This window comes from Tachypleus tridentatus, chromosome 12 (assembly GCF_004210375.1).
Source record: "Tachypleus tridentatus isolate NWPU-2018 chromosome 12, ASM421037v1, whole genome shotgun sequence".
Lineage (NCBI taxonomy): Eukaryota > Metazoa > Arthropoda > Merostomata > Xiphosura > Limulidae > Tachypleus > Tachypleus tridentatus.
The window spans coordinates 89,086,072-89,102,772 of record NC_134836.1 but is presented as its reverse complement, the minus strand read 5'-3'; the positions used below and the strand labels follow the sequence as shown (position 1 = coordinate 89,102,772).

The 16,701-nt window shown below is 33.6% G+C and overlaps 1 protein-coding gene across 1 annotated transcript in view; it reads right to left on the bottom strand.

Annotated features, from left to right (window-relative positions):
- The window catches only part of LOC143233942 (diuretic hormone receptor-like), an 81,089-nt gene that overhangs the window by 57,104 nt on the left and 7,284 nt on the right, over positions 1-16,701 (bottom strand). Inside the window, exon 2 of the mRNA XM_076470868.1 lies at positions 6,913-6,977. The gene's annotated coding sequence lies outside the window, so the exon portion shown is untranslated. The remainder of the gene's footprint in view (positions 1-6,912; positions 6,978-16,701) is intronic.

Sequence of the window (16,701 nt, the reverse complement as noted above, 5' to 3'; positions counted from 1 at the left end):
ACCAATGATTAGTGGGACTGATCATCACATTATAACGCTTCCACGGCTGAAAGGGCGAACATGTATGGTGTGACGGAGATTCGAACCCGCGACCCTTGGATTACGAATCGAGTGCCTTAACCACCTGGTTATGCCGGACCTTTGAGGAACGTAATGTTAACGTAAAAGATTATTATTCGAAAAATATTTTGTAATTTTTTCTTGGTGATACCTTAATAGATACTAGTAAGAGAGCGAAAGCAATTGGATGTGTAAAAACCAGTTGAAATTAAGAAACCTAGAGAAAACTTCATTAGGCTTACAAAAAAGAGAGTATGTGTGTGTGTGTTTTTCTTATAGCATAGCCACATTGGGTTATCTGCTGAGTCCACAGAAGAGAATCGAACCCCTGATTTTAGCATTGTAAATCTGAAGGGTTAGTGCTGTGCCAACGTGGGGCTACAGAAAAGACAGAAGAGAGAAACAGTATGAAAATATAGAGTAAATAATTGCATATCTATTATAGTTAGAATAATATCTTGATTTAAAAAAGAAAGTATAATTGACTAAGTTCATTTATTGTTGAGCATTTGTAATGTACTTAATTTATATATGGAATGTATTATGTATTTGTACATTTGGAAAGTATATGCATTTAATTTAGATTATTTACATTTAGTTGAAAAACGATGTATGTTTTTTATTTATTTATTTTTGGTTATAGATTTTCAGTAAAGCTGAAGAAATCACGAAATCGGTAGAAGAAATTAATAACGGAGGTAAAAAAATATCTGATATTCCAATGTTTTCTTATTCGAATCCACAGGTGAACCTTACTGATGTTTCAGTTTTATATATATATATCAAATAAGTTAAATATTGAATAACATTTTTGTGTGTATGACTCCTTCCATTTCAATATTGTATGTTTATGGATTGTAAATTTTGTAAATGTTAAATTATCAAAAAAATTTAATCAATGAACAAACATTATCCAAAATTTACAAAAACTACTTAAAGCCATGTTGAACACGAAATACAAAGAACTCCATGACTTACAAAGACAAAAAAATGAACCTAGACCATCAACTGGCATGCTGTATTAAACCACAGACTTATGGACTTATACAACAAAACATAAACCAAATCAACACTAGGAATGACAGGGACAAAAAGATCTGCCACAACAACAAAAAAACTAGAAAAACTAAGATGTAGACAACAGAAAAGACACCAACACGACAAACCATTAACTAACCTCATAATTAACAGATCTGACCAATAATTAAACACAGACGAGATACATCTACTTAACAAAGGACTCAACTTCGCAATATCACATAGGTACATCCCAACCTTAAAAATTAAAACACATGTTCAGAAGACCTAACTTGGAAACTTATGATACTTTCCACAGAAAACAAAAAAAAAAAAAACAACCGAAAACAACCAACAGAAAGAAAACAACTTCGACAATTCTTTTGACATCCAACAGCCAAACTTCCCAGAAAAAAAAAAAAAAAAAACTTATATTTTCCAAAATCACCTAAAAACAACATCTTAAACGATTTTTTCAAAGAATTTTCTCACAAAACCATCAACATAATTTCAAAGCAGAAAGCTAAAAAACAACAATCTTACAAAAAGAGACATTAATTCTATTATTTAAACCAATACACACAAATCCAACCAAGACACACGAAACGCAACTAAACAAAATACTGCTAAAAATGAAAAAAGCCAACACACTTTCAAAAACACTTTATTTCTACTTATGCAAGACTGACTCACGCACACCACAAATATACGGCATCTCTAAATCTCATAAACCAGATTGTCTGTTACGACCAACAATGTCCACATATGAATCGTTTAATTACAATCTTTGTAAATACATAGCATGGGCATTCTACAAATATGTAACATCAGCCAGCTCATTCATCAAAGACTCTTTTAATTTCAAGTCTAATCTTAATCAACTTAATCAAAATGCCTTTATGGTCAGATTTGATGTTATATCCATCTTTACAGAAGTCCCAACCGCTGAAGCCTGGAAGATAGCCTTAGAACTCTATATCTGACACCCTAACCCACCAATAGACATTCCCAGCAACCAATTAGCAACCCTCATAGAATTCACCACGATGAAGACAAACTTCATGTTCAACAACCACAACAATATATAAACAAATGGCCTAAGCATGAGCAATCCAGTATCACTAGTTCTAGCCAATATTTTTATGATACAAGTTGAAACACAAGCAATTAACAAAGCATTACATCCACCACTATACTGGTACAAATATGTAGATGACACGGTTGCGGGATTCACATCTACAGAACACACACTTAAATTTTTTCAATCACATTAACTCTATACATCTCAACATTAACTTTACATGTGAACAGGAAGAAAGCAATCAAATATCATTTCTTAACCTCAAAATTACAAGAACCGATACACAATTTAAAACAGAAATCCTTTGAAAAATCACCCATACTGGACTATACATTATTTGGGACTCAGCACATGAAACAAAAAAAAACTCAACATACTAAGAAACAAAATAAACACAGCCATAAAACTATGCTCACCAGATGAAATTAACGAATTAGACAAAATAAAACAATACTTCATCAACATCAATAAGTTTCCTCCACAAACCGTAGAAAATATTATACACACACACCTAGACAAAAAGCAAAATTAACTAACAAAAGTAAATATATTCCACGATTTAAAAAATCACAAAACCATATACTGCTGCATACCATATATTCCCGACATCAGCAGAAAAATAACCAACATTTGGCAAAAACTAATATCAAAATATGACATTCCAGTTGATACCAAATTTATTCAAAAACCAGGAACAAAACTAAGGTTTATACTATGTAGAAACTGCACTGACAAACACCACGCCAACATTATTTATAAAATACAATGTGATAACTGCCACGACTTCTATATTGGAGAAACAAGTAGAAAAATGAAAACCAGATTCAAAGAACACAAAAAGTAAACTTCACACGTTTTCTAACACTGCAAATCAAATAAACAAAACATAACCATAGAAAACATCCAAATACTAAATAAAGAAACAAACATAAACAAACGCAAAATTAAAGAAGCCTTACTTATACAACAACTCAAACGTAAAATAAATCGATACAAAAAAACACCTTTATACTTATATTAATAAATATAATAAAACATCTAAGCACGCCCTCTATATTCCTACACTCAATCACACAATCCCCTTCAAACATGTGGTTAGCTATCGGTCAGTTACCTCTTTTTTTCTTTGTGAACCTGACGGTGACCGAAGAAGGTCGAAACGTTGTTCGATCCTCTACATAACTTTCTCAACCCAAACCAACAGTTTTTACATATATATTGTACCACTCCTTTTTTGAAATGATCTAATCGTTAAGATGTTTGATTCACAATCTGTGGATTGTGAGTTCAAATCCCATTATTGAGTTTGCTCAGCCTTTCAGCTCTGAGGACGTTACTATGTGATGGTTAATCTCACTCTTCGTTAATAAAGAACATCCCAAGAGTTGGTGGTGGATGGTGTTGATTAGCTGCTTTTCTTCTAATCTGTCTCTTCAATGTTAGGGACGATTAGCGCAGACATCTCACGATTAGCTAGGCGCAATGTACAACAAAAGAGACCTCAGTGATATGAAAGCATAATTTTCACTCTGATTACTTTAAGGCCATCGTCACACACTCGTGCTCTAGTAATGATTGTCAGCAAGTCAGGGCGTTAATGTGAAAAAAAAAATGATATCCGGAACACGAAATAAAGAGTAATGATAATAATACGAATATCTGCATTCCGATGAATGAAACAAAGTAGCATGGAATGTGAAAGGATTATGCGAGAATTGGAAAATATTCCATTTCTAGAACATGATAATTTTTTTTATTTAAAAAAAAAAAAAAAAAAAAAAAGAGAGATTTATGTAATCAGTGGTTTACTGTCACATTTCCTCTAACTTACAGCCCCCCGCTAGTACAGCGGTATGTCTCCGGATTTACAACGCTAAAATCAGGGGTTCGATTCCCTCGGTGGGCTGAGCAGATAGCCTTTTGTGGCTTTGCTATACGAAAAACACACACACCAACTTACAGTTCACACCGCCCGCCATCTGTCACCATTGTTCAGAAACTACGTATATGAACTTCCTGAGTAGTCCCTCACTTCATGCTAACAATAATACTAAGTGAATCCGTGGTAAAGGAAAGACATTCTATGTGCAGAAAACTATATATTAAACTCCTGACGTATAAAATAAGTAGACACACCTAAACTCAATTGAATTTTTAGAAAAATATTTTCAAAGTTTTCCAACACGTATTTTCAGTATAAAGTTTAAGAGCTTATGAGCAAAAGCAAATATTTTTAATATGTCAACCACACTATATCTGCCATATCCAGTCCCGACAAAGCCTTTCACCCAATAACAGGATTCATCCGACCGGATAAGATACAAGATATGACGACACGAAATGAAACGAAACCTTGACAGAGATTTAGTTTCGAGAGAGAGAATTATCTCCCCAACAGGGGTGTTCAGGAACGTTGTGGTTCCTCTTCGTTCCCGCTCGTGGAAGATTATTTATATGTACGTGGGAATTTTACTGTATTTTAATTTGGCTGGTTTGAAGCAATGAAGTGAGGTGGGGCAAAATGAAAATGTCCAGTGAGTCAAAGGTGGCAAAAAGGAAGTGGACAAGTCCGGAGCACGCGGAAAGAAAACAAGAAAGCCACAGACTTAACCCGCAATAATCAGTGTAGTTAGAGATTGATTAAGGAGCTATTTATAACGTAAATTTCATCAATATTAACTGGAATGTTGTGAGATAGATTAAGTAAATGAAATATAATAATTATTAAATCAATTAAAATAATTTATAAATCAGAATAAGGTAAGAATTATTAACACAAAGTTATTTATTTGTTTATTTTTATTACAAATTATTTCTTATTTATTTGAATTAGCCTTACTTACACTCAGAAGAACCAGCGAATAGGATTGGGTCAAGAAACACATGGGAGAAAACTACATTAGTAATTCTACAAATTTGTGATTGAATGGAAAGAAAATTATTTTTATAATATGTCAAACTTACCATATCTTCAAATTTAAAAACTTAATGGAGAAAAATGTAAGCTACTTAATATATTAAGTCAAACTTTCCAGGAGTATATATGTCCCATGTTACATAATTATGCTTCATAGTTATCTAAGTGCAAAACTACATAATGAACTACTTTTTGCCACTTAGCCAGCGGAAGCAGGGATTCATACGATTTCAGCTAAAATGTATTATTTCCCAGGTATAATTTTGTTAGCTTCCTCCACTTTGAAAACATCGTCAATAACACTATTGACGAAGAAAAAGATTTTAGAAACAACAACACTGCATTGAAGAAGCATTAATGCAACCATATTATAATAGGAATTTTCGTACAACATGAAAGGTTGTCAAATTTAATAGTACGCCCTCTATTTAAACGAAAGCAAAGAAGGAACATTTCCTAATTAGGGGCAAACATATTTTTTCTTTTTATGTAAATATGTGTCAAGCATACATGTTTCTAAGTTTTCAAGTGCTCAGTGGTAGGGTAACAAGATTCCCACTGTCATTATCTGACAAACAATTTTGTTTTGATACACAGCCTAGTCTTAATTTATTGTATATCATTTTTCATTCTTCAAAGACGTCTCGTGTGAAGAGCATGAGATGTGGAAGTGAAACATGGCACGAAGATTAGGTCACATACAAAAAAATAGTTGCAAGTCTTTCGAGTTTAAATAACTTCCTGAAACTAGCAACCAAAATATTAGTCTGGAATAACTACATAATAGTAAAGCATGTAGAATTTTAACGCATTCAAGTCAATGAATGGAACCCTCTAAAGCATTTGACTAAAGGTCAAATCTAATTTTTTGACACAATTAAACATTCTTGTTAATTAAAAGAACGAAACGTATATCCTTTCACTGACGTGCATGTGGCTCAATTCCCTATCTATCTGCACTTATCCTCAAAAGTTTTCTTTTTTACTCTCTCATGAAAATTGTCAACAACACCTGATTCCAAACTTTGCTTGCTGCAAGTAATTAGGAAAAAAATCACTGTTTAATTTTAGATCTTAATAATGGTAATGAGATCGACTGAATAAGACTGAAAGAGGATTTGTTTAATTCTGTGATTTTCAAACCTGACATGGCCAGGTGGTTAAGAAACTGGATTCGAATCCCTGTTACATTAAATATGCTCTCAATTTCAGTCGTGGCGGCGTAATAAGTGATGGTCAATCTCGTTATTCTTAGGTAAAAAGAGTAGCCCAAGGGTTTGTGGTGGGTACTGATGACTAGTTGCCTTTCCTCAAGTTTTATACTGCTAAATTAAAGGTGGCTTGCGGAGATAGCTCTCGCGTCACTTTGAACAAAATTAACACAAAACAAAAACTATAGTTTTTACCCTCTGTGTGTCAGAGGCAACCAACAGTCCCTATAGTTCTCTCTAAAACCCAGAAAAATAAAACTTGCTTTTAGATGTTTGAAAAGTTTACTTTATGTCAACGAACTCCTGTGTTATCAATGTTTTCTGCACGTTTGGTTAGTTAAAATTATTTAAATTTTTCTGGTAATTTCCTTTCGATATTCTAATGCTTCCGACTTAATAAACTGTATGGGAATATTTCTACATGTGATATAAAAAAGAATTCGAAAATCCAAAACCCCTATTTGTGGTATTAGTATTTACACTTTGTAAATATAATGCTAAAACAATTGTTACGTAATATTGTTTATCAGTGCTAACAAGTACTCATTATTGGCTTTTATTTTAAGTTAGAATTATAGGCTTTAGTTTTGTTCTCCTGTAGGTTAGTGATCAGTTTATGGACTTACAATACTAGAATTCGAGGTTTGATTCCTTGCAGTGGACACCGTAGATAGCCTAATGTGGTTTTGCTCTAAAACAAATAAACAAAACTTTAATTTCAAATAATAAGTCATTTATTGCTCTCTGTTGCTCATTTAATTTACAAAGCCTTTTGATAACAAATTTTTGTCAAATGGAATACTTAATATCATGTGTTTTCTTCTTGTTTTAATTTTAATTTTTGTGTTTCAACAATCGCATTTTCCATCATTATGGGCCAAATGCATGTTTCAAAAAAACATTTCGGTTCTGAAAATCATAATGCGAATTTGATATGTTACAAGATGGAATGTATTAACGCTGCATTATGTTGATTTAGATGTGTGCCAAAGTATTGTTTCTCACAATAACATCCACTCAATAGAAACATAAAGCCATGGGATAAAAGTGGCTTAACAGAGCGACTACGCAGGACAAGACAGTTTTTTGAACATACAAGACCCTTTCCAAATTATTTTGAAGTTCTTTTGTGGCATTACAAATTATGTATAATAGTTTAAAAAAAGCTAAATTAGCTGGTTTATTACTTGTACTATGATTCTGTTGACTCATACATTAATAACACTTAAGACTGGACTCAAGACTACCTTGCTGGGACTATACAAGATGTTCAACCATTATCCATGGCTTGATTTTGATTTTGTTTGCACAAAGTATGGAAATAATCTTACGAACACGATCCCAACACTAACATAGATCAGCATGACTGTTAGGATTGTGAGTTCTACCATGGTCAAGGGCAGAACTGATGTCCGTATTCCTTGTTTTCTTTGTTTGGGTCGTGAAAACAGATACTGTCTTTAAAAGTTAGATGCTCAATCTCCAAACATGAATCCAATTGAGTATACCTGGATTTTCGTTCAACACTCTGTTTCGACCGATCCTGTTCAGCTTGACTCACTACGAACTAGGAGATGCTTTTATGAATGATTAGTACACATCATAATTAAGAAGCTAATAAGGAACTCACAGAAACTTTTTCAGCCATTCGCCAGTGATTTTGGAGGACCCACTAGCAAGTGGTAAGATTTTTATTGTTATCTGTTGTTTTCTGGTCAATAAAAAGAATTACCCATACATTTAAAATGTTACATGTTTAAGGGTTTATTCGTATTCTAGTTTAGATATATAAAAATAATCAGAGAAAAGGTTATTACAATCTATATTTGTGTTTGAGAAATAAAGTGTGCAACTACCAATTACATACTAATCATTTATTGATTGCAGTTTTGATTTTTAAAACGTATGAATGTTATATTTTGATTCAACGGTATATTATTAGGCATACGGAGATCACTTTGGAACACAATAAGTCTAATAAATAATTAGTAAACCTTCCTTCAGTTATTGAAACATGGGTGATATCAATATTTTGAGGTTGCTGACCATTATTTCTTTCAATTTTTCCTAATTTTTTTTGTGTGTAAAATAATAATCAGTTTTTGTTTTGCAAAATTATTCTTCAGAACGGGCTTACAACGCTAGAAACCAGGTTTCGATATCCCATGGTGACCAGAACATACATACCCCATTGTGTACCTTTGTGATTAACTTCAAACAAAGAAGTAAGGCAAACGATAAATTTTCCATGGGATTAATATCGAGACTAACTAGTTCGTAATCGTTTTTTATATTATCCAGCCTTCCCTTTTCTTTCACCTATAGCAGGGTTATTTGTTTTGGATCCTTATTCTGCTTAACTTTTCAAATGTGATTCACTGGTGTTGAGAAATATTGTGGACATTGCTCCTTCTTTGTTATACATGGTTCGGCATGACCAGGCAGTTAGGGCGCTCGACTCGTAATCTGAGGGTCGAGGGTTCAAATTTCCGTCACACCAAACATATTCGCCCTTTCAGCCCTGGGGGCGTTATAATGTCATGATCAGTCCTACTATTCGTTAGTAAAAGAGTACACCAAGAGTTGGCTGTGGGTGGTGATGACTAGTACTCCAATTAAAACAAATAGTGATTTTGTTTGACTTTGTATAACTAATATATTTTCCAAATTTTCCACAAATATTTTAATCACCTTTAGATGACCATTAGGGATAGCCCAAATTACAATCATTAATGTTCAATACTATACATTCAATATCATAGTTCAATATTAATAAACTTTGACACGCATCTAAAAAATAGTTTTTATTTGATATAAACCACTATGTCTTCACTCTAAAATATTTTGCCTATTTGAAAAATATGCAAAGTAACCCTAATTTTGTTCATTGTTAAGCACAAATATGCATAATAAGCTATCTGTGCAGTGTCCACTACGAGCATAGTAAATCTGTCTTTAGGATTATAAGTCACTAGACTTACCACTGAATCACTGGGAGCGCAGAATGACAGTTGAAATTAAACAATATTTTATCAGCTCTAAGCCAAATTCCTACAAGTATCAAAGACATAGAATAAAATTTTATGTTCTACAATTCCTGTAAAAATTGTTAAACACACAGACAGATATTAACAACTGCGATGCATGATACTTACCATGTTTTATATACATTATTATTAACAAAATATTTTATAAGATGTTAATGTACCGTAGAGCATTATTCAGAAATCATATATAGATCGATATTATCCAAACACATTCCAAATGCTTTACCAGTCGCTATCAGTGTATCATATAATTTCTTACTTTTAACAGCAGTTCATTAAACATTTACTTATGTGTAATAACATTTACATGTCATAGACAGGTACGCAAATGAAATGTTGAGATAACTAACAGATATACTCACATATAATAATTGTAAAATAACGATCAATAGAAATGTATTCACAATTCCCAGATACGGCAGGATTATACTTGCAGTTACTTGTCGTACAGTTCCAACTATCTGCTGTATAGGGTGACTCACATACTTCCAACTGCTGACTATGTGTCACAGCCCATGTACTCCTAACCATCACCTATTTATCACAACAACTCACATACTTCAAACTACTGACTATATGTCACAGCCCATGTACTCCTAACCATCACCTATTTATCACAACAACTCACGTACTTCAAACTACTGACTATATGTCACAGCCCATGTACTCCTAACCATCACCTATTTATCACAACAACTCACGTACTTCAAACTACTGACTATATGTCACAGCCCATGTACTCCTAACCATCACCTATTTATCACAACAACTCACGTACTTCAAACTACTGTACACAGCCCATGTACTCCTAACATCACCTTTTATCACAACAACTCACATACTTCCAACTGTTCACAGCCCATCATCACCTATTTATCACAACAACTCACGTATGTATATGTCTGTCCCATCACCTATTTATCACAACAACTCACGTACTTCCAACTTTCAACTGTTCATCACAACTGATGTACTGTCCACTATGTATCCCAACAACTTATGTACTCCCAACTATCTGCTATGTAATACAAAAACTCGTGTATTCCCTAACGTCAGTTATGTGATCACAAATTACGTAATTCAAACTCTCTGCCATGAATCACAACAACCCATATACTCTGAAAAGTATGTTGTGTAAAATAATTCATGCAATCCAGATCTCAGCCATATAGCATAACAACCCATATATTTTCAACTGTCAGTTATACATAATAATTCATGTAATCCCAAATGTCAGCTACAAACCACAACAACCCATTGTAAACATGTTTTGCTGTGTTTTCAGCAGTGAAACTGCATCGCTTTTGCTCAATACAATAACACTAACAATCTCACATCCAGGATTAAAACAGTGATTTGAGTCTCCGATTTTTAAATAGCTTTAAAAATCTTTAATGAGAACATTTTATTCTGGATTAAAAATATTACACAATATAATGAAACTAATATCAACTTTTGAAGTTTCTGCTTATACGTTTTTTGAAAATATTTTTGTGTGAAATTGTCATGACTAACATGCTGTAAAGTCTCTCCCCTAGTTACTTTCACTTGTTCAACACAAATCTAATTTGGAAGCCTGCTTCCAAGTGAAATAAAGTTTCGAAATTTTCGATCCACAATTTCGCAAAATTATTACATATTCTTTAGATATCCGTTTCGGAATGTAATATACAAACGCTTGTTATATAAATCTTTTATAAGATATTAAAATATTGTGTTGATAATAAAACCATCATTAAGAAATGAAGCAAAGATAAAGAATATTCATTACAAAATTGCATATCAAAAGGACATTGCAAAATAAGTATATCAGGAAATTAATCTAATTTCTCTCTATATATATATATATACTGACGTTTTTGTTAAATAGAAGTGTCCGCTATAGTCACTGGATTACATTACTTTATATTGAAAAACTCTCTGTTTTTAGAAACATTCATAGTACCTCTTTTATTTGCGAACTTTAATTACGTTAGGCTTATCAGTATCAGTTTACAATAATGTTGAGAGTAAACAAGAAATGACGGCGCCCTCTACCGCAATTATTTGTCGTAAGAATAATTAGATATGAGCTAGAAAGTTCTATTTAAACACGTAAGGCAATACTTTCTTATTAAGTTAACAACAGCGATATTGTTTTAGTTGCAATAGTAGACTGAGAAAACAAAGTTGCTCAGTGCGACCTAAATAGTTTAACCACATTTCAAAGAAGTTCTTTCAGTTTTTCTCAGAGAAATATAAACAAACTCAACATATTTTCTTAATTTAACTAACTCTTAACATTTTCATCGAGAAAACGTACAGTAATAATAAACTCACAGCCAAATAACATATTTCACATTTGTAAGGAAACCCCAATGAATCGACATCAGTCTGTAGGCTTATAACGCTAAAAACTGAGTTTTGATGCATATAATATTATCGGCACCACAGGGATAGCCCCTCGTATAGCTTTATGTTTAACAACAAATAAACATTCTATAGATGGCTAATTGCATTTTTTATAAACAAATATTTTCATATGCTTGCAAGACTGATCGCTGCAGACGCGAGACCTCTAGCACCACGGGCGACATATTAGATGTTGGATTTACTGTAAATTCCGATCACACGTCTTACAATACCACCATGGATGGGTTTCTAGTTGAAGAAATGAATGTCTTGTTGCCCATTCCAAAGAAACGCATTTATATAGTGGTACTGTTAAAAGATGTAAAGGGCAATATATTTCAAAGAAAAAGCCTTTAATATCAAAATAAAAGACCACAAATTTTAGGTTTTATATCATTTGTAACACAATAAAAATTATATGGTATTATCTAGAATTTTACTTAAATAAGTATTACAACACTATCTCATTATGTAACTTGATCTAGCTCCTAAGAATGACGGAACTGAGCATTGAAACGTGTAGGGTGTCTGTTTTGAGACCGTTGACAGTCTCACATTAAAATTTTTAAATTCTGCACTTAAAAACGTTCATCGTTTGAGTGGTTTAATTTCCTTTAGTGTTGTTTATGGAAACAAAAAATCTCAACCAGTAAAACGTTCAAGATGTCTGCAACATCTTCATCCACAAAGTTAACAGTATTGTAAACAAGAATGGAGGAATTAGTTCTAAAGTCAGCGCGAAACCTAACACGTTGTTCTTATATAGTATGATTAAACCTCAATAGAAAATTCAATTTTAATGAATAAATATTATTACAATACTCAAAACGAAGAAGAAAACCTCCCTTAAGGGGAAAAGATGAATTTTTGTGAGTTGGAACTGAAGTGGGAATACAAAATGCAACTTCTAATACTGTAATATGTCTGTTTGTTTTTCAGCAAATCGTACAAATGGATTAGTTTAGTAATTCACCAAGACCATAAAATAACGTATATTATTAGTGAGAAAAGGTTGATTATGGACCCCAACAACCTTCTAGACAAGAGGGTGGGTGAGTGCCGATATTTCATATAATTTCCATAATCCATCTGTAGATATATAACGTAATAACGTATATTCATATATTTTAACTACGTATTTAGTTCATTTTAAAAGCATTTTCTTGGTGACAGAGAAGATGAATTTCTATTTTGCATCATTAGTAAAGGACAAGCAGTAAATATGCTAAAGAAGTCGTAACGAAAAAGTTTTCCTGTTAAAGTGTCTCCAGGAACTAGGAATGTATTCACTGTGACACTTATACAGTGAACAGTTAGCTCATTAAGATGATACTCATAAACGTATATCCTTTTTTCACATAAAAAATAAGCCAATTGCTTAATTTCTGTAATTATGGATATTTTGTCTGCGAATCTACAAATAAGAGCAAGTATCTCTTTGAATTTCATGTGTAAGTGATAGTTATTAAAGAGATTTCTCAACCAACTATTGAAACATTTTGTTATAGTAGCCTACCAATATCAGAAATCAAAATGTATCAACAACTAGAAAAAAATCTGTGGCTACCAAATGTCAAAAGAAAGAAACAATTGAAAGAAAACAACTTGTAAACAGTAACACTGAATCAACTGTGTCAGAGTTTAGTGATTCCTTCAGCAGTAGGGAAAAAAGATTGTTTTAAGTATAACACATAAAATATATTTCAGGAAATGTCATAGCGAAGCAGGCAAACGTACATTCTAGTAGCTAGTTATCTCATTTACACGCAGAAAGAGGCTCTTTCAGTGATGTTTAAAGCGCAAACTGAGTAATGACAGATTGTAAGTAGGTGATTTTTTTCATATATCGTATTTCAACCTTTTCTTTGCAGATTGTAGATGTGAAATATAAAAAAACTTCCTACAGTTGATCCTTTAAGTGTATCGAGGTGGTGTAATGGTATGGGGAACATTCCTGTGGAACCAATAATAGTTAGTGAATTTAGTATCAAGAGCTGCCTAACATGTCCATCTCGCAGTTTGCAAAGGACAATGACCCTTTCTAGACGACAACTCATCAATCCACTATATATGTGCTCTTTGAAATCGATTCATAGGAATGACAGAAGTTTTAGTTATCTTTACCAATATAATAACTAGATCTTTATCTAACTTTAACATCTCATTCAGTACCATAAGCCTACGGTACATCTTGGAAACATTTGCAGACCATATCTATTTAAAAACTGAATGCAGTGAACCAGAAACTTTCCGATATCTTTCACATCGAAACCTGCAGAACTAGAGCTATTATAACGAAGTAAGGTGGTGCAGTCCGATATGAGGTATGGGTTTTAACAGTCTTTCAGTGCTTAACCGAGTAAGAAGAATGTGTTTTTAACTACATGATGGTGCCCTCTGGTGTAAGCATAGTTACTTATAACATATATATTTATCAACTTTCATCTTTACTTATTTTTCATACTTGCTAGGTTAATGCTAACTAAATTTACTAACTTTAAAATTTCGCCTAAATTTGTGTTTTATTAGTTTCGAAGAAAACCATTGACCTCACCTAAATGTTTCAAACATAAAATAAATCAACAATAACATTCTATTGAGTAAACATATATATCATCCGGTTACAGATTTTTTTTTAGTATATTCTGTAGTTAAGAGTAACCTGTATACCTTAACGTACCAGTAATCTAAACTATAATGGCGAAAGATTCGACAGGTAATCTTCAAATTAACAGGTTCTTAGTAGGTTCAGGTTTTTCATTAATCTAAAGAAGACCTAAGAAGGTCGAATTGTTCTTCTGTACTATATTTTAATTAAAGTTTTAATATCCATACCAGCTGTCTTGAGAATATATTTTTACTTCAAGTGAGTTTCTTGCCAATATGTATTTTATATTTGTTCAGTCCTTCATGATTCTACATTATATTCTGTATTTTATTATCACCTATAATACATGTAACTTACTCAGACGTACAAATGATGCAGTTAAAATTCTTGGAAACTTCAGTTATTATCTATAAAATATAGTTAAACATAGTTTTAAGGTTTTTAATCTTCAGAATACAAGCATCTTCATTCATGATATGACTACCTCAAGTTCCTGTTAGCTTTAAAATAAACTGTTGAAATAATTCCTGAAGCCGGTACTTCTTCATAAAGTTAAGAAAGTAGATTAATGTGGCATAGTTGTATGTCCCAATATTTTTAAATTGTAAACTGTGTTAAGGTTTAAGGTTTAAAAGATATGTTGTTTAGTTTTTATATACGAATTTTTTATTAGTATTTATAATTATGTGAAAGCTTTTATCAATAGATAAAAGCCGTACCAGCTCTATCATTGGCAAATACACTGCTGGCCAAAATCTTAAGGCTCATAAACATAAAGAAAAAATATGCATTTTGCGTTGTTAGACTCAACCACTTATTTGAGTAGAGCTTCGAAAGGTGAAAATAAGAAAATGGAAAATAAAAAATCTCTTTTAGCATTTAATAGTTTGTTTGGGAATTTCGCACAAAGCTACTCGAGGGCTATCTGTGCTAGCCGTCCCTAATTTAGCAGTGTAAGACTAGAGGGAAGGCAGCTAGTCATCACCACCCACCGCCAACTCTTGGGCTACTCTTTTACGAACGAATAGTGGGATTGACCGTCACATTATACACCCCCACGGCTGGGAGGGCGAGCATGTTTAGCGCGACGCGGGCGCGAACCCGCGACCCTCGGATTACGAGTCGCACGCCTTACGCGCTAGGCCATGTCGGGCCATGGCATTTAATAGAGGAAATGTGAACACAATGAAATTAGCCTAAATACTAGCTGGTCAAAAGTTTAGGACATATCAAAAAGAAGTCCTAAACAGGGTAGGAAATGCCAACAAGAGGTCTCAGTAGTGAGTTGCACGGCCGTCATTGCGAATATCTTCAACAATTCGCTTTGGCGCGGTCGATATAAGCGTTTGCAGAAAGTTGGCTGAAATGTTATTTCAAGTGGTGAAGATGGCTTCACGAAGATCGTGCACTCTTTGAAATTGATGTCCATTTCTATAGACTTCCCTTGCCATCCACCCCCCGAACATTTTGAATGGAGTTTAGTTCGGGCGAAAACGCTGGATGGTCCAAAAGAATCACGTTATTCGCCATGAAAATGTCCTTTGTCCTGCGGGCATTGTGGATTGCAGCATTGTCCTGCTGAAAGATCCAGTCATTTCCACACAAGCAAGGGCCTTCAGTCAATAAGGATGCTCTCTCCAACATGACAATGTAGCCAGTTGCTGTTTGACGCCCCTGTACAACCTGAAGCTCCATTGTTCCATGGAAGGAGAAAGCACTCCAAATTATGATGGAACCTCCTTCACTGTGTGTCGTGTAGAAAATGTCTCTGGTGGGATAACCTTATCGTGCCAGCAACGTTGGAAGCCATCTGGAGCATCCAGGTTAAATTATTTCTCATCAGAGAACAAAACCTTCATCCACTTTTCTACGTCTCATGTTTGGTGCTTCTCAGCAAAATTTAACCGAGCTGTTTAGTGGTGTGGAAGGAGGCGTGGCCTTTGAAGACGTTTACGGTTTTTAAAGCCTTTGTCTTGTAGATACCGTCTTATTGTTCTTGAGCTGCATTCTACGTCTGTAAGGGCCTTAATCTGATTCGACGATCGGCTGGTGTCTTGCCGGACAACCCGTCGAAATTATCTTGGGCCGAACACTTGAAATTCTCGTTCCGTATCCCTCAGGGTCTTTTAAGAAATTTGCAACAGTAGTTTTACTACCCCCAATCTCACCAACTATGGCACGTTGAGAGATACCTTGCTTTTGCAGCTCGACAATTCTGCCACTTTCAAACTCTGCTAGCCTTTTAGTCTTTGACATGTTTTTACCCAATGTAACACAGAAGATGTCAGTGGGAGACGTTGACAACGCTAATGCTTGAAAAAAATGACTAAATTTCATTACGTGTTTACCGATTAACGTTTCGTTTCAGT